Here is a 26,140-nt window from a genome sequence, read left to right on the forward strand (position 1 = left end):
TGTGGAGCATTGGGCCCTCCCTAGGAAAAGTCTCTTGTCCCTACTTAGTAATAAGATTCTCATTTATCACCAATTGTCAGTCCACACAGATCTCTCTACCCAATCCTACATGTTAGCCATTCCCAGAAAGACTGACTGCTACGTACTACATAGGCAGAGTTAGAACACGTGACAATTGCAAAGCATGTCTTTATTCAGATAATTATTTATATAGCCACAAGGGTTATAAAATACCTTTGTTCTGACAGCTGCTGGGAGATGGAAAAGTAACACCAATTCTCGGAGCAAGACGAGTCTAACTTATCTTCTGTTTGCAAATTTGAGCAAAACTCACAGGATTGCCATCTAGAGCTTTTTACCAAGAGCAGAAAAACAAGGCAACACAGAGGCAGCGGATACACCAGCCTGTCAAGTCTCACGTGCCTGACTGCTTCAAACGCCCTGTACCTAGACACGTATTGAAAGCGTTTGCTGACCAGCGCAAAAGGCTCCCCTCACGCTCCGTGACTGCGTGTACCAAATCAGCTACGTCTGCATGTGGGGTCATGCACCAGGAGAAGGCAGAAGCCAGAGGCTCAAATCGAAAACCCCCCTCGCGTTGCACCATACGCGCCTCGGCCCAAACCCAGCCCTCTCACACCCCGGAGGAGGGGGTTAACCTGAGACCCGGGGGCAGCTCAGTGCTCAGGCCAGGGGGCAAGCAGGGCAGCCAGTAACAAGCCAGAGAAAATTGTCACAGTGGGAATTTGGGTAGTAGTGTGGGAAGGTAACAGTGAAAAGCTCCAGAAAGAGCTTTCACAGTACGCGGAGCAGAGATAGTCCATTTACTTCATAGCTGCTTGGCAGCTAGCACAAGGAAGCTCCCCGTGGCACGATAGCAAAATGGTTTCACGTTGCTGGATATGACAGCGGTGTAAGGCCATAGCAGTAGCTACTGAAGAACAGAGAGGCAAAATGAAGGGTAATGAGGCTAAACTAAGATGAATAGAGCAGTGGACAATTAGCTAGTTTGTCAGAGGAACAAATAATCATTAGGGAAAACCTTTTACAATGTAAAGTCATTTGTATAAGGGATGCAGTAAAGGGGGCATCAATTTTGCAAGGCTGCAACTGAGCTTGACCTTATGCCCACCACGGTCGATTGTTAAAAACTCAGTGAAATAATCATTTATTTCTGTTGAAAGGTAGGCACACACCTTCAGTGGGAACAGCACTACGTTTTGACTAAACTTCTTTCCAACTTACTTACTCTTTGGTCTGCTGGAAAAAAGAGTCTTCTGGATCATTAGAGTAGTTTGATGGAAGAATTTGTTTCTTCTGTCTGAAATATTTCCTACTGTAATAAACTGAATATAAATGCTAAAATATAGATTTTTTCAGAGAAAAAATCAGGGAGATATTTTTAGGTTTTCAAATATTAACAGAAAATGGCATCATTTTGTATGTAAGTCTGAATTTTAATGAGCAGCTCTATTGATAATCACTGAACAACTATATTTATAGAAAAATGGAATATCATAAATACAGAATTGTGCCATTATCTACATATGTTTCATTTCTCCATATATATAGAAATTCAGAGAGTTTAATTTCTACAGCAATGGAAATATGGTAATTTACACCACAACTATTAGTCAGAATATAAAATTAGATCTAAGCCAACGTGTTGGCTCAGTTTTTAAAAGCTGGATCTAACCAAGTTTTCCTCATATATGCCTCCACTTGTACTTCACTGTGGAAGAGAGGCACAATTCTTTGCTTACTCTATAAGTTTATTATAAAATGGTCTTAGACCTTTAATGACATTTATTGCTGTCTAGCAAGACTTGTGAGTGAGGTCCTATGCTGCATTAAAATGTACAACAGTAAATCAGGAAAGCCCCAAAAAAATTTGATAGAAGTTTTATTTCTAAAGGTTATGTCGCTTTCAAACAAGGATTAGTAAAAGTATTGAAAGAAAGGGGAAAAGACTACAAGCCATGATTTTTGATTTCTACTTTATAACAAAAAAAATTGTAATTGTAGGTTTGAAAAAAGACCACATTTCCCTATGTAAATATACAATAGCTGCTCTCTTGCGATGGACTCTCGTTATTTGGGTTGATTCCATAACTCTTAATTTTGATCTAGTTGGTATATATTCAGAAGAGAGTTTTACGTAGTAATGGTGGAATTTTGAAGATAGAAAGGAAAATTAATGTGCATTTTTAAAATTCATTTTCTTAGCAGCCTACTCTTTGTCACTGTAGCACACAAAATTCAAAAGACAAAAATGTAACAATAGACCAGTATGTCTTTAGATTTTAGTAATAAAAATGAAGAAAACTAAGCACATAAACAATATATATAAGACTATAACGGACGCAACTAGAAATGTTAAGAGCTGACTTTGTAGCCATATGCATAGAAGCGTAAGTACTTTGAGATTCTTATATGAAATATAAGCACATACCAGTGCTCATTATTATTATTTTATCAGTAATATAAAATTGGGGAGGTAGAATAAATGTGCAATAGATTACAGCTATATTTTATAGCATGAAATTTAGAGTGGAATATAAAAACTGAAAAAAAGAGTAATATCTTTTTCTGTATAACATTAAGTTTTGATGAAGAATTTTTAAAAAGCCTTGCAAAAACCTGACTCCCCCTTCTCCAAATGTATACACAAAGTTCCTCGTTTTGCTTTTTATCTAAATTTAAACTTGAAGTATTTTGTTTTCTTTTAAACTTTAAACCTCAGTGACTGTGGGAAGAAATTCATACACTGAGCAGGGTGTTCTTTTAGGTGCATATTTTCTAGTATTGTTGTTATTAATAATAATAATACAAAAAAGTGTAGCAGATCAAACCAGAAGGAGCCCTGAATATATTTGCTGGGAATTGCCTCAGGCTAAACACCAGGGACATGAAACAAACTGTTCTTATCACCTTTTTCCAAACACAGCGATTTAAATTTACAATGAAAGTGCCAGCACCAGCTGCACTTTAAGAAAGCACCACATGTCTTGATGAGCTCCAAGAAAATGGAAAAAAGCCCAGTTCAAGTTGGAGGTGTCATCTTCCTCTAGCCAGCTGGGTGACACAAAGCTGAAAGCGATGAAGTGCTAATTAGAGGTTGATGAACAGAATCTCCGAGTGGAAACTTGTCGAAATAGCCTCTACTGAATCAGAGCCGTATAAGTCAGCCCTTATCTCCCCATACAGAGCACTGTCAGAGCCAGAGAAAGGCAGCGTGAATCCAAATATCTCTATGGTTAGGTTACATGTTTTATCTCATACCATATGTCCACTTTATCTTGGAGTTATTTAAAAATTTCCTTATTTTATGTCATGCCGACATATCTTTTCTCTAGTTAATTCTCTTAGACTGTCTGACCCTATTGCAGAAGCAGTTTGGTTTTTTTTTTTTTTTTTGGTAAAAAGATGCCTTTTTTAAACTAGCTCTCAAGGAAAAAATGATTTTCAGATGGTAAGTGACAATAAGCAAATAACTATTTCTTAACTAGGGTTATGAATAAGACCACGCAAAAGAAAAATGAGCAAATACCCTAAAACAGAAGAGATTATGCTTAGAATAGGGCTGAGTTTAGAATTGTTCTTCACTAAGAAAAAAAGCAAAATAAAATAGAAGAAAGCTTGAGTTAGCAGGAGAGTTTGGTGCTTTTTTTATTCTTTTTAATAATGCTGATGTTGAAGTGCTGACTTTTTTTGGCGAGTATCTTATTCTAATTGGACCAAAAGCAGAAATGTTTAGCAGTGCTGACAGGCAAGTCCAGGCAGGGCAGTTTCACTTCTAGAAGCAGCAGGAGCTAATGCTCACACAGCAACAGCAGGTGCCCCAAGCTGGGCTGGCAGGACAGCGCGAGGTAATAGAGAATTTCTGCAAATGTATCTCTCTCGCTCTTCCTTCCACCCCACTTTCCTCCCTTCTTTCTACCTCATGTACCATCCTAACTATTGCTATCCTCACTGAGCAAGTGTTAGTGTCAAATTCACTGTACTCGTCCAGGTTCTGAATCAGCAAAGCCCTTAAGCACGTCACTGACTTCAGCGGGAGACAAATACATGCTGAATATTAAGAGTGAATTCAGAGGTTCTGTTTACTCCAGGTGACAAAGCCCTATTAATAAGAATGAAAATCTGGAAGTACAGAGGAGAGCTGAAATCATTCCTGAGCGAATGCAGAAGCACCACACTACAAGCAACCACTGCTCTGCGTATCTGTGCAACTAGAGCCACAGATATTGGCTTCACCAGCTGGGCCATTTTAAACCTAGTTTTGGCTTTAGAAATAGGAGAGTTTCTTTGCAGCCCTATCTGTTTCCAGTAAACCGCCCCCCCCCCCCCGGCAGAGCTTCAAGTCTTACGCAAAATTCAGGGCTGTGTTCCAGAGCGAACAATACCTCTAATGTAGTGTTGGATGTGAAACCCACGGAGTTTCAAATACTATGAAAAATAATATGCACTCCTGCAAATCTTGCATGCTCACTGTTAAAGTTTACTAGGGAGGAGAGAAAGATCTTATCAGGTACTTAGCTTATTGCATAACAAAATTTAACAAATTCCAAGGAAACAAAAGGATATTAAAACAGGACTCAGCACTGGAGCCCCTATTCAATCTGCTCAAATCTACTGAAAGTATTTTTATCTACTGGAGATAGGTTTAAGAAAATTGTATCCCAATTGAAATACAAGTGAACTGGTTATAGTTAGAGTTAACAGAAGTTAAACAGCAGATTTTTTCTTTCCAGAGAGGAGTGCATTTCAGTGATGTATGTATACACCTTCCTTTCCCAAACATTCATATACCATGGTAGTGAGTGTGGAATAACAACCTGACATAACGTGGAGCAGAAAAAATTCAGGATAAAATTGTTAAAAACATCTGACTAGTAAAAATATTTTAGCTGGCACTTTTTATTAGTTTTTAAAAAGTATATTACATTGAAAAACAAGAACTAATTGACTTCATGACAAATATCGATTCCTTATTAATAAAATACCAACCTTTTGTAAACTGAACGTAATAAAACAATCACCAAGACTAAAATTCACCAATAACTAAGTAATTCTACAACATTTCTCAGCATATATGCTAACAAATTCAGCAAAGGCAAACAGCAGAGAACTGAAGCATTCACAAAAGTTTTTCCCTTTGTTCTCTATTTTTTTGGTAGACTTCACAAACCAAGACATATCTCTTATCTGATTCTGTTTGTTTTCCACATAGGAATACTGCAGCTTTCTGTGCAATTTACACTAGCTAACACAATGTATTTTTTATTACAGTCTGAGTTCGTTAAGATCTTAAATAGGAAAGTTACAGACCTTTGTTGAGATCAACAAAGGAGAAGAAAAAAAACACTTCAGAAGTTAATCACAACATATTCAGAAATGCAGCCCTTTCCCTGAAGAGCCCACAAGTTATGAATAAAAATCCAGAGTCATGATTGTTTTATGTAAACTGTATTGGCTATACAAAATCGTACTTTAAATATTAAACACTCTTTGAGATATGAAATACACTGTCCTTCGCATTTGTAATTTCATTCAAAGTAAAATGTTTTGTTCTCTTTGCCTTTTGCTTCAGAAACCTAGTTCAGATTAATTGTTGTTGTCTCAGGAAGAAAAAAAAAAATCCATGCTCTTTTGAAAATGTCAACTCCCATTAAACCAGCTCTCCAAAATAATGATGTTCATCTGATTTTTCCCTCTTTGATTAGGCTTGTATAATTCTGTATTATCTTGGTAGCTTTGATTCCAAACAAGATTAAATTGTCATGTATAGTATATTAAATTTATAATCTGAATAAAAAAAATCACTTATAAGGCACTCAGAACCAGTATCTAGGGACACGGCTCCTACATTTACATAATTTACACCACTGACACTGCATTCTTTCCTAATTATTTATGGCCAATTATCAATTTCTAGTCAATGCGTGAATCATTCGCTATAATTATTTCCCTACGGCCTCTTGCTTAGAGGCAAAGGAGACAGTTTTTTCCAGCCTCGCCATAGCACCAATATATGCATTTCCTCTACAAAATGTTACTAGTTTTTGCTGACTTACATCTGATTTATTTTTTTTCAGCATGAGGAAAAAAATATTTCAACTATAAACTCTAGAAGGTTTAGAGCAGCATTTCTCTGCTCTTGGCGAGCGTTCAGAACTCCCGTGCAGAACACTTAGCGCTTGTTCTGCGAGGAACAAAAATTTGACCTACTGGAAGAATCCTGCTCAACAATAATGTGATCGTATTGCTTATCCACTCCTCTCTCCCATTTTTGCTTTCAACACATTTTCATCGTTTTTCCTTTTGTGTTTTATAAAAATGGACAAAATAATGGCCGATTGCTGCCCTCATATCTAGATTTCACTTCCACTCAAATCAGTCCTAAAGCATGCAAACAAAAATCTGCATTTGAATTCCTTATGATTCCTCCTATTGTCTCATTGCTGCTACAACCTGTCAATCATTGCTGAAAAGTGCTAATCACTCCCAGAAATCCCAGTCTTGCAGACAAAAGTACCAGTCACCAAAAAAATAATACCAATTGGTCATGGATGGAAGGCAAATCTCGCTAGGGATCTAGCGGCACAATGGAGTTTATTAAGTCCATTTTGCTATAGTCTAGCTCTGCTAGCAGCATCCAACGGTTTCAGACTTTAATTTCAAAGTCAGCTAAAATCCACCGAAGTAACTTATATTCATTAGCTAGGCTTTAACTGAACTGCTGTGAAATCTCTTGGCTGCAACAAGGGCTCTTCCCTTTAGCAGAAGTGGCAGCTTTCCTTTTCAGTTTAGGGAAAATAGATCTAGTCAGATGTTAGGTATTGCTTTCTTAATCAGTTTTCTTTTTACAGGCACTTAGTTCTTTACAAAGTTGTTTCTTTAACTAATTGTATACATGTATACTTCTCTGACCAAGAGTATACATGAAAGAATATGAGTTAACACTCCATATCTCCCTAGTTCCCCTCTGCTGCAACATTCCACTTTCCTAGAAAGGAATAGCAGCAATGAGTACGTACCATGCGCCATAAAGCACTGTTGCCTCAGGTCACAGAAACTGTTTCATATTATAAAAGGAAAGGTAGCTAATTCAGTAGTCTTGATATCTAAACTACTGTATCCTAAAAAACACTTTTTTTTTTTAAGCCTCAGTGCAGATTGCACTGTTTGCATTTAAAACTATAAACACAGACTGTGTTTTCCTGTTACATCAACTAAATACTTAAGTATGTTTGATCTTAATAAACTATAATTAAGCAATATACAGTAATTACCTTTTAGAAATCCCTATAGTGATTATTACCTCTGGAGTTGACTAGAGGATGCTGAGAACGTGCAATAATTGATTCCTACTGGTTATGTGCATTTTACTTTCTGTTTTGCTCAAAGAAGCAAAATATTTTAAATAGCTGAAACTTCTTAGATAAGTAAGTTTCATCTGGCTTTAGTTAGGCATTCCTGCAATCAAGAACTTCCACCAAAGATGCTGTTCAAGCTAAGCTTACCGATTATGCAGTGGGAGGACCACCCTGAATAAAACCTTATAATATTTACACTAAAGAGCTGTTTACAAAGAGGCAGATTTTGTATATGACTTTGTACAATGTGTGTACGGTTGCTTGGAGTGGTTGAATTTCAGCAGGGTTTAGAGCACTTCTTGCTTTCAACAGGCACCAACAGCTCTCAGCCTTATAGTGCTGCTATAGTGCTTTCTCAGTGCCCACAATGCTGGAGAAGTACTGGTATTGTTTATTTTTTTCACTCCATTTATATCCAACAACTGAAAAGCTCTTTTTAAACAGTTTTTACAGTTTAGCTGGCTTTCTCTTTGTTACAGTTAAAATACATAGCAAGCTTCAGCGCACTGAACGCAAAGCGGTACGGAGCTCCAAAACACAGGTTCGTGGATACACCTCCCACGCAGCCTACACCGCTCCTTCTTTTGGACTTCCGAGTTTATACAAGTAACAACCTAACTCTCACGCAACTGCATAGATGGTGAATGAGCAGGGGAAGCAAGCTTGCACTTCACATTTGCTCACTTTGTGATACAAGCCACTCTAGGCGCATTAATTCAGAAGTACGTTAATCCACAGTGCCACCTAGCCACCTGTGCATATTTAGTTTAAATGTGACAAAAAAAGACTTCTGAACTGTAAAAAACTGCTATCCCCCCGCCCACAGTTGCTGGATGTAGATGGAGCAAAATAATAACAAAAAAATAGCCAAATGTGTTTGTAGCAACTGTTACCAAGCTAAAGGAAATCTCCAAATCTTTGTTACAGCTCTGTGCCACGTTATTATTCCAAAACGACATAAACTGGGGTATTAGTTACCCTGAATTAAAATGAAGCTTTATAGAAAGCTACGACCTGCCTTGTCGTAGACAGACTTTGTTTTGTAGAAACACTTTTTCCTCCGCTTCTCCTCTTATCCCTTCTCTTCAGCGCTAGCTTTAGAATTAAATTAGTTTCTACATTATGTTTATGTTGCAAGAACATTTTAAAGCTTTGGCAAGTATCCAATGTATTTTAGGTCTTATTATTGTAAAAATAATACCGTGAGGCTAGCAAATATTAAAAGACATCCTCCAAATATACATCTAATAGATATTTTCAACCAGCAATATTCCCACAGAGATTTTAACGCGTACGCTGAGTACCCTAAACTTCTTTGACAGAAGGCTCAAAGCACCATGTATTTCTCAATTCAAGGTATAACAGAAAGGAGTTGCTTTTAAACTAACTTCTTCCTTCAACAGAAATGGCACAGTATTCCCTGACTACCTCTTATAATTTGCACAGGGAAGTAAAGAAAGCAGGAGACCTGGAGCGTCCCCAGAGCTGCCCAAAGCAAAACCTGGGGTGGGTGCCTGCGAGAGGCAGAGGGCAGGGACTTTTTTTAGCCTCTGGAGCACACACATCCGTTCCAGGCAGGCCACGGTTTTGCTGAACAGTAACTCACATGTCCTTCTCAGGTCTGTGGCACAGCAGGTTGAGGCCATGTGTGGGAGCCCTCGGCAAAGCGCGAGATTTGGGTAGGCAGGCGGTTTCCCTTGCAGGCTGCAGCCCAAGGCTGAGCCGCGCACATTGTGAAGTCGCCACTGGCTCAAACGCAGAGAGAGGTGCCCCAAAAGCTAGGACAGCCCTTCTGCCCTGTCCACGGCATAACAGTAACATATGTCCAGCCTCTTTGTATGTTAGCTCTGGTAAGACGTATGGTTATGATTCCAGAGCAAAAGCTTTAGTTAAAAATAATTCCAGTTAACAACAGTTTCTCTACAATCATGCTAACGCCTGACGTGTGACATTTACAGAAAATCTACACGTTCAAGGATATCTTTCGGGAAGAGGAGAGAGAGAAATAAATGCACTCAAGTTGCCACTGCTGTAAAACCTGCCGTCACTCTCTAATGCCAGAGAATTCCTCCTGGATGCGCTCTGCCTGCCTGGCTGCCCTCGCCTCCCCTCCCGCGTACTGCCTCCTGCCTCACCCTGCTTTCCCAATTATTCTCTTCTGTAGCTTCATTCATTTCCCAGGCTTCTGTTACTGCCGTTGTCCCAGCGTGAGCATTTGAAGGACATGCTACGTCTCCATATACTCCTTACCTGCCTCCTGTCTCCCTCCTGCAGTAACTCCTTCCAGCTCCTACACCAGTACATTTTGCCCCAGGTCTCCTGCACCCACAGCAACGTTCAGACCTCTGCCTTGGCCCACCAGGCTAACACACGACCAGCAGGCCAGTCTACTTTAAAAATAGTTTACAAGATAATTTTACAGGTTACCCTGTATGCATTTAGTTATACCTCAATACAAGGATGGCACAAGAGAAAACGTAAGGTGAAGGGAAAAAGGAAAAAATCAGAAGAAAATGTCAAGACATAAGTTTTCCCACTTCCGCAGAGAATTTTCACCTTTATTCAATTTCCTAGAGCATAACCAGAAACCCTTTCCCTCCTTTTTGTCCCTCTTAAAAAAGTAAAACGATGAAGAAAAGTCTGGCACAAGACACAAACAAACAAACAAGCACAAAACAACAAAAAAGGCTGCAAAAAGCAACAGGCAAACAAAGAGATGGGTTGTTTCCGACATAAGATAAAACAAACAGTTCTTACTTCACAGTTTTCTTGTGAGCAAAATGGCCAGTTTCCAGTTCCCCCTTTACACCAGACCTGGGCTGGTGCCAGGAGACTGCAGGCACTGCAGACCACTTCCACGGCTTTGAGAGAACGGAGAGAAAGATGAGTGTTTTTTTTTCCCTTTTTTTCTTTTTAATCCTATTTTGATGTCCTTTTATTAAGCTCTTCCTTACTCGGCACAAGGTACGCATCGAAACAAGTGTTCACACTCCTGTCCTTCTTTCCTTCATGAACCTTCATGAGTATATTTTTCCTGTAAACCTCTTGACCCTGACAACAATATAAGTCTGAAATAATAGGCCAAAATATGCTGAATATTGATAAGCAGATTAAAGTGAGAGAGAGAGAGAGAGAGAGAGAGAGAGAGAGAAGACTGATGAAAATGAAAAGAAACAATGAGAGGAGTTTTTTAAAAACAGCATGACATAAAAACTAATTTTAGAGGCTATCCTTGGCCCCCAACAGCTGCACAACAATTTCCATAATATAGGATAGTTTGATCAACATAGGGCATAGACTATTTCAAAAGAACCTGCCTCTTTCTGGTAATAGTAGGAAAGTTAAAACTCAGGCTTTACTTGGGAGCCTTTCCTATGCAGTGGCTGTCCTTTCTATACAACTTCAGTACTGGTTATTTCATATCAAAGTAAATGTAGCAGGCAGGATGATGACTGACACCTGATCCAAGGCAACAGGGCAAGGACCCAGTGCGTAGTAGCCTTGTGCTTTGACAAGCTTTTTCTCCTGGTGACTGTTGGCCATTGTTTGATAACTACACACTTCCCTTCCCACAGACCTTTCTGAACTCTGCTGTCTTTGAACAACGCACAAAATGCGAAGGAAACTATTTACCAGCCAGTAATTACAAGCCACCCCTCATGTAAAGGTAAACGGTAATGAGGAATGTGCAAAGAATGGCTGGTACTGTCAAAAGAAGAAGAAGGGAAAAAAAAAAAGAAAAAAAAAAGCTTGTAAAACGTAAAGCCATACAAAATGCCTTATAGACTTATCCTGCAGCAACTGTATCAATTAACCATGCTAAAAGCTCTAACTCGGATGGGCACTGCACACAGCATGTCTGCCAGTGTTTTATTATCAAGTCCATTATGATGAGTTCTTGTCCTAGACAAAAGGAGAACAGAAAAAGAATTCAGGCTGACAAATTAGACTTGAAATCAGTTTCATTTACATAACGACTGGAAGTTCATTAATAACAGAGTTTTAATTATTCATGCTCTTGTTTCACTAGATACAGCAGTTTTCCCCCTGCTGTGCTGGATGTCTGGATTAGCTAAAATGAACCATAGCAAACTGATAGACTGCCCAGATTTCTTAAGTTCTTTTCTGCTTTCAAACTAGCAAGGAGAGTACTTGGGGGTGGAGAAGTAAGAGAAGGCAGGGGGATGGGAAGAAACCTTTTCCTTTAGCTAATGTTATAACATGCTTGTGAAGCAGATATTTGAATTCTGGTTTGGTTGGGAACTTGGATCCGATCAGAGCTCAGCCTCAAAGTTCAACCCATAAGAAAAAGTTTTGGAGATACAGAGAGTACAAATTCTGTATCTATTTGCCAACTTCTAACTTCTTTCATTTAGATCAGTGGCACTAATACCGGGTATTTGTGCTGTGATGCCTAGTGCGAGCAGATAGCCCTCCTAGAGAATAATCACATTTCAGTGTTTCACAAAGAGTTGCTTAGAATCTATACTAAATCATGGTGATTTCATAAACCAGTTTTCTCCTATTCATTCTGTGGGCTTTTCCCTTATATATGTTTTCTTTGGGGTTAGCTTTTTTTTTTTTTTAAACTATGAAGTGGAAGAAAGAAAAAAGGTCAGAAGCTAATATATTTTCAATAAGAAAAGGTGAGATTACTAGGATCTTTGAAACAAATTCATCAAAATGCAACAATGAACGGATAGCGTCATCTTATAAAGATAAGTTTTTCGTATCACACTGTTTAACAAGTAACTCCCATTGACTTCAACGTATCCTGCAGTGAAAGAACAGGACCCGTGGATTTTACATGACTATTTGCTATTCACTCGAACTTGCGGGTCCTACTCTCCCGCTGCAGGATGCATGTAATACCCATTGAAATCAATGGGAATTACTCTTATGTCCTGCAGCACAACCAGGTCTCACAGCTACATGTCATGAACTATGAACACTGGCAGGTGGACAAAGTGAGGGATATATTTGAAGAATGATGCCTACTAAAAGCTGCAAATTATACATGCTATGAGAAAAAGGAAGAATTTCAAAGTAACTAAGGCATGAGATCACAGGGCTTTTCTTTCAAAACCTGAAATATTCTGAAAACAAAACAATGAATGGAATAAAAACAGTTTCTGTAGAAACAAAAGCAAGAAAATGATCTCTTAAGCTTTTTCTTCTCAATGTTTGCTTTTTTCAGGAATCACCAGTAGCTTTTTTCCTTATTGTCCTATTCTCCACCCTTGAAAAAAATAATAATATAGCTAGAAAAAAAAAAGTGTGAAAAAATCTTTAAGGGAGAAAGGCAGAGATTTAACAGACATCTGAATCATGTTTGTTCTGGCACTTCTTTCCAGAGCCTTTCCTATTAGGTTGCAGCTGGGGGCAAAGAGGAGAAGTTTCTCTGTGCTTAGATTTGAATTCAGGTACAAGAAAGCAGCCATCTAAATCTTGTCAATATGTTGAACCTTCCAGTTCCATTTTTTTTCTTTTTTAATAGAAAACATGTATGCAAACATTGACAACGAGATATAGATAATACACACATCTTGTACATCACGTCCACATTAAATGTGGGTGTGAATACCCATAATCTTTCTTTATTTTATTTTTAAATGGAAGGCAATTCTAAGCTAAGAGAAAGGCAAAAATAAGAGGCTGGAAGACAGTAGATATAGACTTCATTCCTGGCTCTACCATTGTCTCTAGTCAAATATCCTACTTGTTGGCCCTGGGCCAAACCTTAAATCCCTCAGCCATGCTGATGGCTAAGGAAAATGTTCCTATTAATAGAGACTGCTCTGCAGGGCCAGAGAAAACCTCTGAGAGTCGCCGCTCACTGGTGTGAATAAACTGCGCACAGCCAGATCTTTTATTTCTCTGGCCCTCTCCCTGGAAATAAGGTGATAGCACTTCCTGGACCGATCAGGTTACTGCAGAAACACTTTCTGGAGTCAGGTAATAGTGATGAATACAATAAAAATCTCAAATAAAAATAAAAAAAACTTGAAAATTCCTGTTCAAGAAGAGCTGCTTGATAAGGACAAATTTCCTATCAGTCTGAGAATGACAACAGAAACATAATAAAGGCAGGAGGGAGCGTATGGCTGCATTAAGTGGGCAATGGGTATTCGACTGGACTTTGTGAGAATAATGAGTTTCTTATGGCCAGCTCTAAACTGACGTTGTTCAAACTAGTCCTAAGCTGACAGACTTGATAGGGTCTGGTGCAGAAAGAAGTTGCTTACCACAGAGGCTGCTTATGGATAGAGATCTCCAGAAATTTGTGAAAAAGTGACCAAGGTTATTCCAACAGTGGACTCTAATCGTGCCTATGAATACATTTTATCCCCATTCTCACTAAGGTCCCAGACATATGCTGCTTCTCACATTCCTATGGGGGATCCCATGTTTCTAGCTGTTCTTCTAATGTTTTAGGAAGCATACCAGGCAGTTCCCATTGCACAGATGGCAGGCAGTGCCTGACTGAACCAGCAGACTTGATGCTGTCTGGATGCCTTTTACTGGCAAGAATTGATTGAGTAGCCCTGACTGATACTCTTCGTACTAGCTGGACAATCTGCCTTGCTATGTTTAATCCACAGACCATGTGGCTGTTGGGAGACACTTTTTTTTTAAACAGCTTTTTAACAATTTACAAGGGCAACTTGTTTGAGAAATTATCCTTCCAGGTTTTAACATGTTGCTGTCTCTACACGTTCTTCGTCTATCACTGGATTTTCTGCAAAACCCATCTCTCATATTTCAGGGTGGTTTATTTTCAGTTGTCTTGAAGTTTTACGATAAAACTCAGCAGTGCAAAATCCTGGAAAATAACTTAGTGAAAAAGTGTCACAAATGCAGTCCCAAAAAAACATGGACACACATATCACCTCCTTGTCATCGACAAATCAAGTTGCTGAAAGACTGTAACAAGAGATAGAAGCTTTAAACAGCACATTAGAGCAAATTAAACAGCCTGAAGGACTCCCAGATTGCCGTTCTGGCCCACGTTTTCAAGCACTCTAAACTCAACCTTGCCAAGGCCTGACTGTCTGAGGCCTGAAACTTGCATGTGCAGCTCTTAAATCTAGCATAGGAGCTTAAAGATAAAAATTTTTTATCTAGCTCTGATCACCTCTTCTTGAAAAGAGTGACATATCGACCATGTTTTTGAACATGATAAATATAATAGTTTTCTGTAAGTCAGAAATTCAAGCACATTTGGCCCACTGTACAGCGTGTGATGTAGTGAACATGCTTTTTTCACCCTAACAGAAAAATTACGTACTGCCTTTTCTTTAAGGAGGATGCTGAGGTAGAGCAGAAGAGGGAAAAAAAAAGAGGGAGGGATAGAGTTGTTTTTCAAATCTAATCTTTGTTATTTCCATTTTCCACACTTACAGTCTTGTTTCTCATGTTCTTACCTGCTCTCACCAGGTAATTTCCAGTTATTCACTAGTTTCCTTTTAGCCGCAATAAGGAAATCTTCAAGTAAGGTTAGTGCAGAAGATTAAGACTGCATTAAGATTAAGTCTGAAATGTTCTGCTACCAATTAGCCCTCTAGTATTTCTGTAAGCCTTGAATTTTTGATGCGATCAATGACACCAAGTGGAGCCATCTTCTGTGGAGTGGTTATTAAAGATATAAAAATCAATACAAAGATGATACTTGGAAATCCATATCACAAGATAATGAATCACCATGAGAGCCAGCTAAGAAGGAATGTCAGCAAACCAAACAGAAGGTTTGTGCATAACAAATTATTTGATGCCAGTAGAGTTTAAGCTAAATTTTGCATGAGACAGAAGTCTTCAGGCAACACTTATGATACATTTGCATGGCAAGGTTTTAATGAGATGAAGACACAAGACCGACCATGCACAGGGCTTTTTGTGCATTAAAGGGAGACACAGAAGGAGCGAGAGATGATTGAGACATATGGGATTAAGACAATAATGCTGTAATTTGACTTTAATGACAAAACAGCATCAAAAACTTTCTCTGTCAGTAATCCTCATTCAATTTCTTTTAAATGAAACATTATTTGCCTGCACCTTAAGAGCTGATTGTTATTGGAGTTGTGTATTGGAGCTTCACAGGATACTCCAAATTTAATTTGAACTAGGGATTGATTTAGTTGGCTTCAAAGCCAGGTTTTCCTTTCCAAAATTGAACTAGTGCATGACTTTGCAAGTTCATTTGGGTTTACTGCTTGACACAATTGTACAAGACTTTACAGCATTTATGGTATATTTTGCCCTGCATGATCTCTCTTTCACTCAGATATATAGACATACATACAGATGAAACTATTAAAGCAAAAACTCTTGCTTTTTTTTTAACCCCCTCCTCCTAGAAAATACACTCCTCACTAAAAGCTACTGATTCAAAAGACAGTTGCTCACAGTGTTCAGATCTATATTATATGATAATATAATACACTCACTTTAAACTTCTAATATATCAATTACAAGGCTCTTAGAGCATTTTACTATCATTAATTACGCTACAACTTTTCTGTAAGATGAGAACATCTCATTGTGCAGATCACTGCATTTTACTGAAGGTTGTATTAAAAAAAAAAAAAAGGCACCCACAAACAAAGAAATAAACTAATCTCCACCCCCTGCCAAAATATTAAGATAGGAAAAGGGGTTTGGCAACCTGGATTGTCTTCGATTTTGGGGCATCCACCTATTTAGACTGTGAGACCTTTGAGATGTAGCTAGACTACTATGAACAAGTCTCAGCCAGGGCCGCTGAGCACTGATGGCATACAAATAAATACTATGTATAAAAATCAGATGTTAAGATCCCACAGGAAGTCTAGAAGATCCAGAATGACAACAGATCTTACAATGCATATTATTCTGCTTTACCTGCAAAACTAGCCTTACCCTAGTAAGGGTACATTCACACAGCTTTACTCCTTCACCTTTTTTCATATGAATATGTACAAACTGTATCTGTTCCTTTTTAGACTCCCCATTTCCTCTCTCAGGGGCTATTTGCTCTTATTCAGCAGAATTAGGGCACTTTAAACACATATATTGTAGTGCAACAACAATAAATGCTTCTGTTTCCTTGTTTTTCCTAGATACAAGGAGCTTTCACATTTGCAGCTGTTAAGTAGCAACACTCATAGATAATCATGCTCACAATCACAGCTTATTGTGCTTTTAACAGGAAACTAAATGCAAGCCTCCTATTCTTTGTTAATCAGTAACTGTCTGTTGGTTGACAGCCTCTATATATATACACACACACACACATATATATATGTATATATATATATATTTCTACTGTGCAGTTTCTCACCTATGCCAATCCCCCTCTCCAAATCAAGAGACCGAAAAGGCAACAGCAGCTCAGATCCTCACTGTGGTACGTGCATATGTACAAAGGTTGTATCATTTGAAGATTGGCCCTTTGTCCTGTAAGGAAGAATAACACTGAAGCATCGCAGCTTACCTACTGCTATCTGCCAGAGCTTGGCTGGCAAGTTAATTAATCAACCATCTTCCAGTTGTATAGCTGAGTTATTTCAAAACTAAACAGAAAAATAAAGACGAGCCCTGACACACTTTGTGCAGTTTTCACTAGTCATTGCAGTTTTGACTTAAATTTGTTTCCCTCCCTCTTTGCATCTTGAGGCTTTGAAGGCAAATGAACCATTCCATGTCATAAAACAAGGAGAACTAGAACAGCCTTCAGTAAAAACAAAAACTAATGGAAAAAGCAGATCTTTTGCAGGCAACATTTCACATGGCTCAAAATGTCTTTGCCGCAGCTTAAATTCTGCAGCCTTGCGGATTGTTCTGACACCTCTTTATTGTTCCTTTTAAGTGTAAATGCCTAGGTAGCATCACTATAAATGAAACAGTAGTGTTCACAGATTGCATTCAACGGCTGTTAGAGCTTTCTCTCCTTCATCTGCACAATTTGCATCTATTTTAGGCTCAGGAGTAGAGCTTTCGCAGCCTCTCAGTGGTCTCAGAAGGGCACAAGATCTCCCCTAAAGAACTGGAACGAAGTTTATCTTTAAAGCCATTCCTAGAGGCAGCCCATACTATGCTGTGCTCAAGGACGGGAGGAGGGGAAGGGGTCGGTATGGTGAACATTTTGAAGGACATCACTAGGATGCGTGATACAAGTTCTCTGACTAACCCCACTTCTGTGATATCCACCAAAAAATTTAAGGCATTTTATTTGAATTGCTAACAAAGAAGCCAGGCCCTAGTCGGAGACTTGCAGCACAGATTTCACGCCCTCCTGAGCACAGCTCTGAGGGGGTCTGCAAAGTGCTTTGTGCAGCATGCTGCCTCTTGGGTGCAAGAAAGAGCTGGACGAATACATTTCTTACCTGGAAAATTCACATTACTCCTTTCACAGCACCTCAGGGAAGAAAAAGCCCATTGAGAACAGACTGTATCATCTCACTTAATTCCCTATTATCAGTTATGTGCTGAAAATATTTTAACTAGGAGTTCCCTAAAAAATTAGCTCCTATGGCCTGGGCTAAATTCCACAGAGCCGGGGAAGCGTTCTCATGCAGAGCAGGATAAGATGCGAGGAAGCTTTGTGCTTGCTTTCCCATTGCTCAAACGAAGAGAGACGGCAACAACTCTTAACAAAGCAAATCTATGAAGTGCAGAAGTAGCCTGTTAGTTCTTCCTGAGAAAATGCTCAATATTCTGATGGTTTAACTGATCTCCTTGGATGGAAGAAAGTTTTGTAGGGGAGACCTGCCTGTGTATTTCCTTTTGTGGAAGTGTTTGCAATAATTGATAAGTATAGTCCATCAAGTCACATTCTAAGAGCTAAACTATTTAAACTGTGAATTGTTTAGGGCACAAAATAATGATATTTATGTTTAGTGCTTACAGCCAGCCTGATTCAGGAAGGGATTTCCTTAGGCATGGTAAAATGACATAACGTTATATCCAGACTAGAGGTGACCGCGTGTCAAGGGCGGAACTTGAATGTGTTTTCATTACGCTGTGCAAGTACCGCTACACAAGTCCAATGTGTCAATACAGAGTCAGGCAAGTGTGTGGTGCTGGTGCTGTTCAGGTGCTGCACAGATTCTTTGTCCTTTTCCCCAGCTGACTCTGCTATTACAATATTCATGTTAAGGTGAAAACAAAAAGACTACGCAATTATTTTTCTTCTTTGTTGTGTCTCTCAGGAATCAGAAGATAAGCCAAAGCTAGGAAAAGGGAATTCATTGTACTAGGCCACCCTGCTGATCAGCTAAAACAATAAGTTATCATATGCTTTATCTCAGTGACAATGCAATGGGATTATATTATTTTACTTTGTTTTACTAGCAAGGCATAATTGTGTACAGACTCTCCACGGAGCACCAAAAGAAACCGACATACACCAAGAATCAAGATTGGGAATTTGGAAAAAGAGCTAGTGCACAGAAAGATTTTTTTCTTCCATTCTGATCACTTCAAGGAAAATCTGAAGAATCACTGGCATACAACATATTTCATATTCTCATTTTTTTCCTAAATAAAGAACGTATTTCACTTACAATACTATAAACACAGTTGGAGCCTGCATTATCTGTCCTTTCCATCCCAGTCACCTCCCCAAACTCTCTCTTCTTCATACCTTTTTCTTTTAAAAGAAAGGAATTAGGTAGGATCTCTTCTGTGTCTAGATGAATTTATAAACAAATACTCCATTTGTATATTTAGCTTTCCTACAATGCAGAGTAAATCTATCTTTAAACATAGAATTGATCCAATTTTCTAAAGACTGGTATTTGTTTCAAATAATATTTTGTTCTGGAATTTAAAAAAAAAAAAAAGATGAGCTTTGATCATATAACTTAAAACAAAATCTTGGAAAAGGACAAGCTTTAGTAATCATTTACCTTTCTATTTTACATTGACACTTATCTATTACTGCCTGACACAGCTTGAAGCATGACTTCAGAGACCCACTATAGATTTGCCATCAAATGCGTTGGTATTGTTTTCATATAAACTTGAACTAGACACCTAAAAGTACAAATAATAGGTTCCTCACCCTCCTAAATTAGAGGGTTATATAGAATATAGTTTCCAGTGACTGCGTACATTCTAGCAATTATTTTTCAGCTACAGTTTTTACCTATCTAGCACAATATTAGTTTTGGTAACACACTTTGATTCCTGAAATAAGCTTATGTAAAGACAGGTTTTCTCCTATTAATATAGAGGAACCCACAAGTGTTTACGATGAAGTTACAGCATGATGTTATTAGTACACGAAGGAAAGCAAGTACTACCGTAGTTTACGTGAAGCCATTAAACCTCTTCAGAAAGTTTGCAAAGCCAAAACGTGCAGCTAAACTCACTTGCTGCTTGGTTGCCCCTGCCCAACAACTCAGAGATTGTCTGTTATTACTGCAAAAGAGGACTGAGGTACAGACATCAGAGTATGCCCCCTAAAAAGCATAGTATACATTTATGTGTATAGATGATTTCATGTTCCTACTCTTCTACGTTTCCCGCTAAAACGGTATTTGAAACACGGTAATTAAACTAGGCCACTGGTGGAAATTCAGGAGAGATTATTTCAATTGAAAACAAACAAACACACAAACAAAAAATCCCAACCCAACAGCTTCCGAGATACTCATTTGCACCCTTCTAGCCAGAGAGGTGAATACAGAATAAAACAGATGCAAGCAGGAAGATAACCACTTGGCAAGACCTGGACACTACAGCACAGTAGCCAGCTAAGTACAATCAACCAAGTAGGCTGGGAAGCACAGAAAATGGTTCATTAGGAACCCCTGCAAGGCTTTTCAGCCTCACATAGCACCCTTTTCAGCCCCTTGACACCAAATGCCAAATGCTACTGGCCTCTCTCTCAAAAGCAGTGTATTTTTTTAATTGCTACCCTTGCTGCACAAGCAGTGCCAGGAGTTACCCCTCTCACTTGCCTCATGCTTCCCACCACCTGGTGCTGGCAAAGATCCTTCTGGCAGGCAAGGCAGTGGGACTTCTTTTTTCCTTGTGGCTCTTTTGTAAAGGGTACAATGTGGATCGTTGTCTCCTTACATATAATTAAGTGCTTAAGTGGCAGCATGTCATGCTGCAATGTGGGGATCTGAGCCGGGGTCCTCAGCTAGCCTGCAGGCTCAGAAGGTTGACAGGATGCATTGCATTGAATAACAGTGGTGAAAATTGCCAAAGGAAGGGTAAATTCAAGTTCAGCTAATGGATAAACGCCCAAGGGAAGTTTAGTGGGGTCCACATTCATCTCTACTTGGTCAAAAATGCTTCAAGTAAAGGATAAGAGGAAGCAGCAACAAGGAAGAAGTTAAAATTAAGATTGCCACAGTAGTACCCCCAGTTCCTTAGAGGGATCTTACCTGAGTTTAGATCTCATTGCTCTCAGCTTCAGGCGAAGTGATGCCTACAGACTTCTGTCATCTGGAGGAAGCACAAAAGAAAGAACAAGCACACACAAAAAATTAGTGGACTTAAAATACAAACCTTACAAGCATTAAGAAGCAAAACAAGATAAATTCAATCACATCCCTGGCTAGAAACCAATCTATATTTATCTGACAATGGGAAGGATGTGGAGGACTTTTCTTCCTTGATTAGTGAACCTTGAGGAGTGCCAGAAGGGTGTTGCAGACAGGGAGGAAGGAAGGAAAAAGTGACTGAATGATTCCAGGAGCTCAGTTCTGTGGCTGAGAGTAGGTGGAGAACTGCTGACTTCCATGTAGCAGGGGAAGGGGATTAATTAAAAAAAAAAACAAAAAAAACACAAAACAAAAAAAAAAAACAAAAAAACCCAAAAAACAATCAGTTTGTAATTCTCTATGATTAATTATTTGACGAGACCATTTTTGCCACCTGCCTGCATTGATCACGAAAATTAAGGTCACTCAGTGGAAGGCTGCCACCACCATTAAAACTGAATTTCTCTCTCATTTGGAGGGAAAGTAGTTGCCTTTAGAGACTGAAGAGAGGTCTGAATTCTTCCCCAAGCACAGATTCAGCAAGAGTTTATTTTGATTTGCACACCACCACTTCCTTTGATGCTTTTTCTTCTTGAAGTGGTATGTGCTCTATTAAAAGAAGCAGGCTCTTAGCGTACAGTGGAACTCTATTGTTTTATATCTGTGGTTGAAATAAACCTCCTGAAATATGTTTGGTTTCTCTTAAATTTCAAACTGGTGGCCAATAGTCAGCTGCAAATGATCTTAAACAGTGTGGATTTAAAACCCTCTCATCAGCTGCTGTAAAACAAAAACACAGTGCAACCTCTCTTACCATTGTCTTTTAAATTCTGGTCAAGCTTTACTTTCAGATATCCTAATTCAAATCTGGAGATGTTGTCTTGAAATCAATACAGAGTGTGTTAGATACTCAGCTAATGTAAGCAAGCAAATGTCTACTGGAGTCACTGAAGGTGCTTTAGGATTTAGCTTTGTGGGTAAACTCATTGTTCTACAGGCTTAACTGAGAGCACAGTATCCCCATCTCTAAATTATCTTTGCATCCACCTCCCTCTTTCTCTTCCACTCCCTCTTGGTATTTGATAATAACCCCAGACTGATTCTTTGCCAAGTGAAGCAGACAAGTGTTTCATTACTCATTTTTATTATTTTTTAAAAGTGTTTATCTTATCTGTGGTTCTGTCTTAAATAATAATAATAATTAATAAATAATAAAGTAATTTGTATGTGTCTGGGAGCCAAGAAATGTTTTCCATTCTTTCATACATTTCTAATCTGATCAAAAATATTTTATTAGACGTGATTAGAGTAAGGGACATGGGGGAGAGGAGTGTGAAACCAGAGTTATTAATAACTGGGTATTCAAGGAATTCTCCTCCAGCCTAAACTGCCTAGGAGAATTCGATTCTGAACTGAAATAGGAGATCTCAAATATTATCAAAAGAGAGAGAGAGGGAAAAAAAAAGAGAAAAACAGCTTTGCAGCAATAAACAAACACATGAATAAAATCTAATTTTGGAATTGATATATCAGAATAGTAAATGAGAAACTGCATCAAGCTCACAGCTAAGACACAGGAGCTCTATTCTTATATCAGTTTTGCCACTAGATCACTGTATGGCCTCAAGTAAGAGCCTTCTTTAATATCTGTCTCTAATGGATCAAATTGAGATATTGAAACTATCTTCTCTAAAGAGCTTTGACATCTTTGATGCTAAGTGTTATGATTATTCTTGCATGACTGGGTCTATAGCGTGGTTTTAGAAAGCAAAAGCTGCTAGTTTCAAGCAGAGAAGTAGCATATGTGCGGTTTAAAATTCAAATGTATTTATAACTGAACACTAATGGCAATGTCATTTATTCTCTTAACAATTCTGCATTAGGCCATATGAAGCAATTCATTTTTTTAATACATTTATTGGTATTGTACAGAGAAAGAGGAGTTAAAAAGTAGCTGAGATTCATCAGGAGTGCAAATTGCAGCATACCATAAGTCGGTGAATGCTGCCCTCTGGCTCAGATTGGCAATGGTCACTTCCTTAAGAACAGTCTATTCTGAAAGTGGGGGGTGGAGGGAGGAAGGAGGAGGCAGAAGAGGTTGGGGTGCAACAGCTTTCCTTAATACTTCTGTCTGTAACAGTTTAATTAAAAGTCTAAATACTTAAAACAATATCACATTAGAAAGCAATTTCCTCAAGGATTCAAGGTTGCAGCTATATTAAAATCATGTTTTTCACAGAAGAACTATTCTCTTTTACATTGCTTATCTTAAATGTAAGAGTCACATCCGCATTAAGCTTACAGGCCGACAGAGGACAGGGTTTTTCTTTTTTTTTAGCATAGATTTTTATAAATGATTCAAGAATATATACAACTTATTTCAGTATATTAATTTACAGCTTTAAGCAAGATATAATGGCAAAGGAAAGGCACAATATTCTGTATCTTTTCAAATAGCAGAGAATAAACTTAGTCTGTTTCATGAACAGGTAGCATGGTTGAGACATCTACGCCCACAGCCTTAACACAACACCTTTACAATTTACTGAAGACTAAGCTACCGTTATTCTGCCCTTGATACAGCATTGCCTTTTTAAAAACCATGTGTGAACAGGTCTTTAAGAAATAGAACACAATGATTTCTTGCTCTCATCTGCCTAGATACTGGGGACCATTTTCTCCTTTAAAGTTGCACCTGACTTCTCCTGCCTGTATCTTGTGTACTCCTTCATCTTAGTAGGGAACAAGGGCAGATCTGCCTCGCTCTGAGAAGTGAGTGAGGTGACAATTAAGTGACAATTTCTATTAGAAAAGGTAAGCGACAGGTACTGCTCCACTGCCAACCTCCCCATACCAAGTGCCATGCCCAGGAAGCCCACAGCCTACCTGCTGCGCTGACGGTTTGCCTGGCACGCTGATCCCCAGCAAAGACCCACTAGACACTTGGGATCCATCTGAGTGCAAGACTCAGCACTATTGTCCTACCTCCCCCTGCCTAAAACCAGGCACCGCCAGGGCACAGAGGAAGCATGGGATGGTTACAGACGACGTGGTCAATCCAGACATACAGCAAGTAGGTGCTTTTCCCCCCGCCCCCCTTCAGCCTTTTAAAACCTCACCTTATACTCAGACCGACACGGTACTACCATTCCGATTTGGTAGCATTTTATACCATCGCGCACTCATGTGAATGACTATGAAGGGTTTAGGACAATGGAAAATCCAGCCCCGTGACTAAGTCCTGAAGCTCATCTTTTTAGAATACAAACTGGAAGGCAGACTGGATGCCTGTCTCTCGAGATGACAAAATGCAACATTCTGAACACAAGACAGTATTTCTCCTGGGAAAGTTTCATTTTGGGTAAGAAGGCAATAGCCTTTTCCATAGCTGAAGAGAAAATTTCATTTGTCTTAAGGCAGAAAGTTCAGAGCAGCTTTGAGAACAACTATCTTGGAATTAAATTGCAAACAGAAAGGAGAAATTGATAGGGTTTTTTGTTCACTGATCACACAGGCCAACATAATAGTAACTTAAAAAAAAAACAGTAAGAAAAGCCTTTAAAATATGAAAAGAACAAGGAAACTCAATACAAAGATTCAAAAGGAAGAATTTTTAGAAGCTATGAACGCAATTCTTGGGTTCAAAAGACCCAATGGAATCAGGTAAGGAGAGCCAAACAGCCCGGGAAATCTCATAATGGGCTCTCAATTGCACTTAACAGGAAAATTACACTCACTGAATGAGGCCTAAGAATTCTCTACCATAAAATGAAAAAAAAAATCAAGGCAACTTGCAGATCTTCTGGGTTAAGTTTTTATTTCTTATAAAGACAAATATCATGCTAATTCCATATCCCTGTAAAAAAGGAAATGCAGAGAAGCTGTTCGCGTACAATGCTAAGATAACTCCTCTCCCAATTTATTCAGTGGAGGATATTTAGAATTATGTAGAAACCAGTCCAAATGAATCCTTGAATTTTCCAGCAATAGAAGTGGCTGTTTGGGACACTTTGGTTCCATGTCTTTAGTTACTAACATGGCTTCTGAGAAGGAAAGCACCTTTTTTGAGAAGCCACGTAATTAGAACTGATGGGAAGATAGAAAATCCTTTTTGCTGCAACACTGTGGTTTTGAAACTTGTTTTCACCCTACTTTGAGCTCATAACAAAGCTTCGCAAAGATTTTGCAAAAGCAAAATAGTGTTAAAATGTCTGTTTCGAGAAGATATGCAGGGTAGCTTAGTGGGTATGCTTTACTCTAAACAGTTTTTCACGCTGAATTTGGCGGAACACATAGCTGAACCTAGGTCATGAGTTTCCCAGGACAGAACCACAGCCCCCAGCCCACACGACGTAAAAATCTCTATACCGAGACAGACATGGTCTGCAATTGCTTTGGATTTGATAAGATGGCATGTTTTGGCATACTTTGCATGTGATGGGGAGCTCCCAGTTCAAGTGTTTCTCAGTGATGTAAGCAAAATTCAAGTGGATGATATCAGCGTAACAGGACGGTTGGGATCGCTGAGGTGCCGGGATATTGGGCAGTGTTGTCATATTTTGTGGTGTGTGACTGAGCTAGAGCGGTTAAAGGCAACCTAGGGAACTACAAGAGGCTCTGAGGGCTACAGGTGTGTCGGGTACATAAGGTGTGTCTCCTTTATCCTTCCCATCTTTCCAGTACCAGATCTCTTTCCTAAAGCCCTTAAACCATGTCATTCTTTCCTCCACTATCCCCCCCACACACCCTTTTTCTTCCCAAAAAGCAGAGACCTCCTCCTCCCCTCCCCAGCCCCACTTTGTTTCTCCTCTGCAACATTATCTATTCACCTTTTTACATCTCCCCAAATTTTGAAAAGGAAAAAGATAGAAAGGAAAAAGGGGAGAGAGAGAGATTAGGGACTTGACAGAGTCTGGGTCAACACAAGGTTTTTAGGGTGAAGGGTCTTAATTGCAATCTAGAGCCAAACGTGAAGAGCGCTGCTGATGAGGAGCGTTGGGGTGGGGGGAAAATATAAATCATAAACTATCCTCTTCTCCGATTCAGGCAAGTCTGTATTTCTGGGCCTATTATGCTTATGTCTGGTGACATTTCTATACAATAGTCTTCCCTGATGGTAGAGACAAAATTCAGTCTGTGGGGGTAGTCTCCCCCTCAAAGCCTTTCACTTTCGAATAAAGCCATCCCTATATTTTTCTCCCTTCTTAAGGGCTGAGCACGGCAACGAAGAAGGAAGATACAAAAGACGCTCTGCAAAGTATGTATTTCCCATCCTGTCCCTTCCAG

General features: G+C 39.0%; 1 protein-coding gene across 1 annotated transcript in view; it reads right to left on the reverse strand.

The window, feature by feature from the left end:
- ADGRL2 (adhesion G protein-coupled receptor L2) overlaps positions 1 to 26,140 on the reverse strand; it is a 391,390-nt gene that overhangs the window by 295,340 nt on the left and 69,910 nt on the right. The window contains exon 2 of the mRNA XM_068952713.1: positions 20,756 to 20,816. The gene's annotated coding sequence lies outside the window, so the exon portion shown is untranslated. The remainder of the gene's footprint in view (positions 1 to 20,755; positions 20,817 to 26,140) is intronic.

Source organism: Struthio camelus, chromosome 8 (genome assembly GCF_040807025.1).
Source record: "Struthio camelus isolate bStrCam1 chromosome 8, bStrCam1.hap1, whole genome shotgun sequence".
NCBI lineage: Eukaryota > Metazoa > Chordata > Aves > Struthioniformes > Struthionidae > Struthio > Struthio camelus.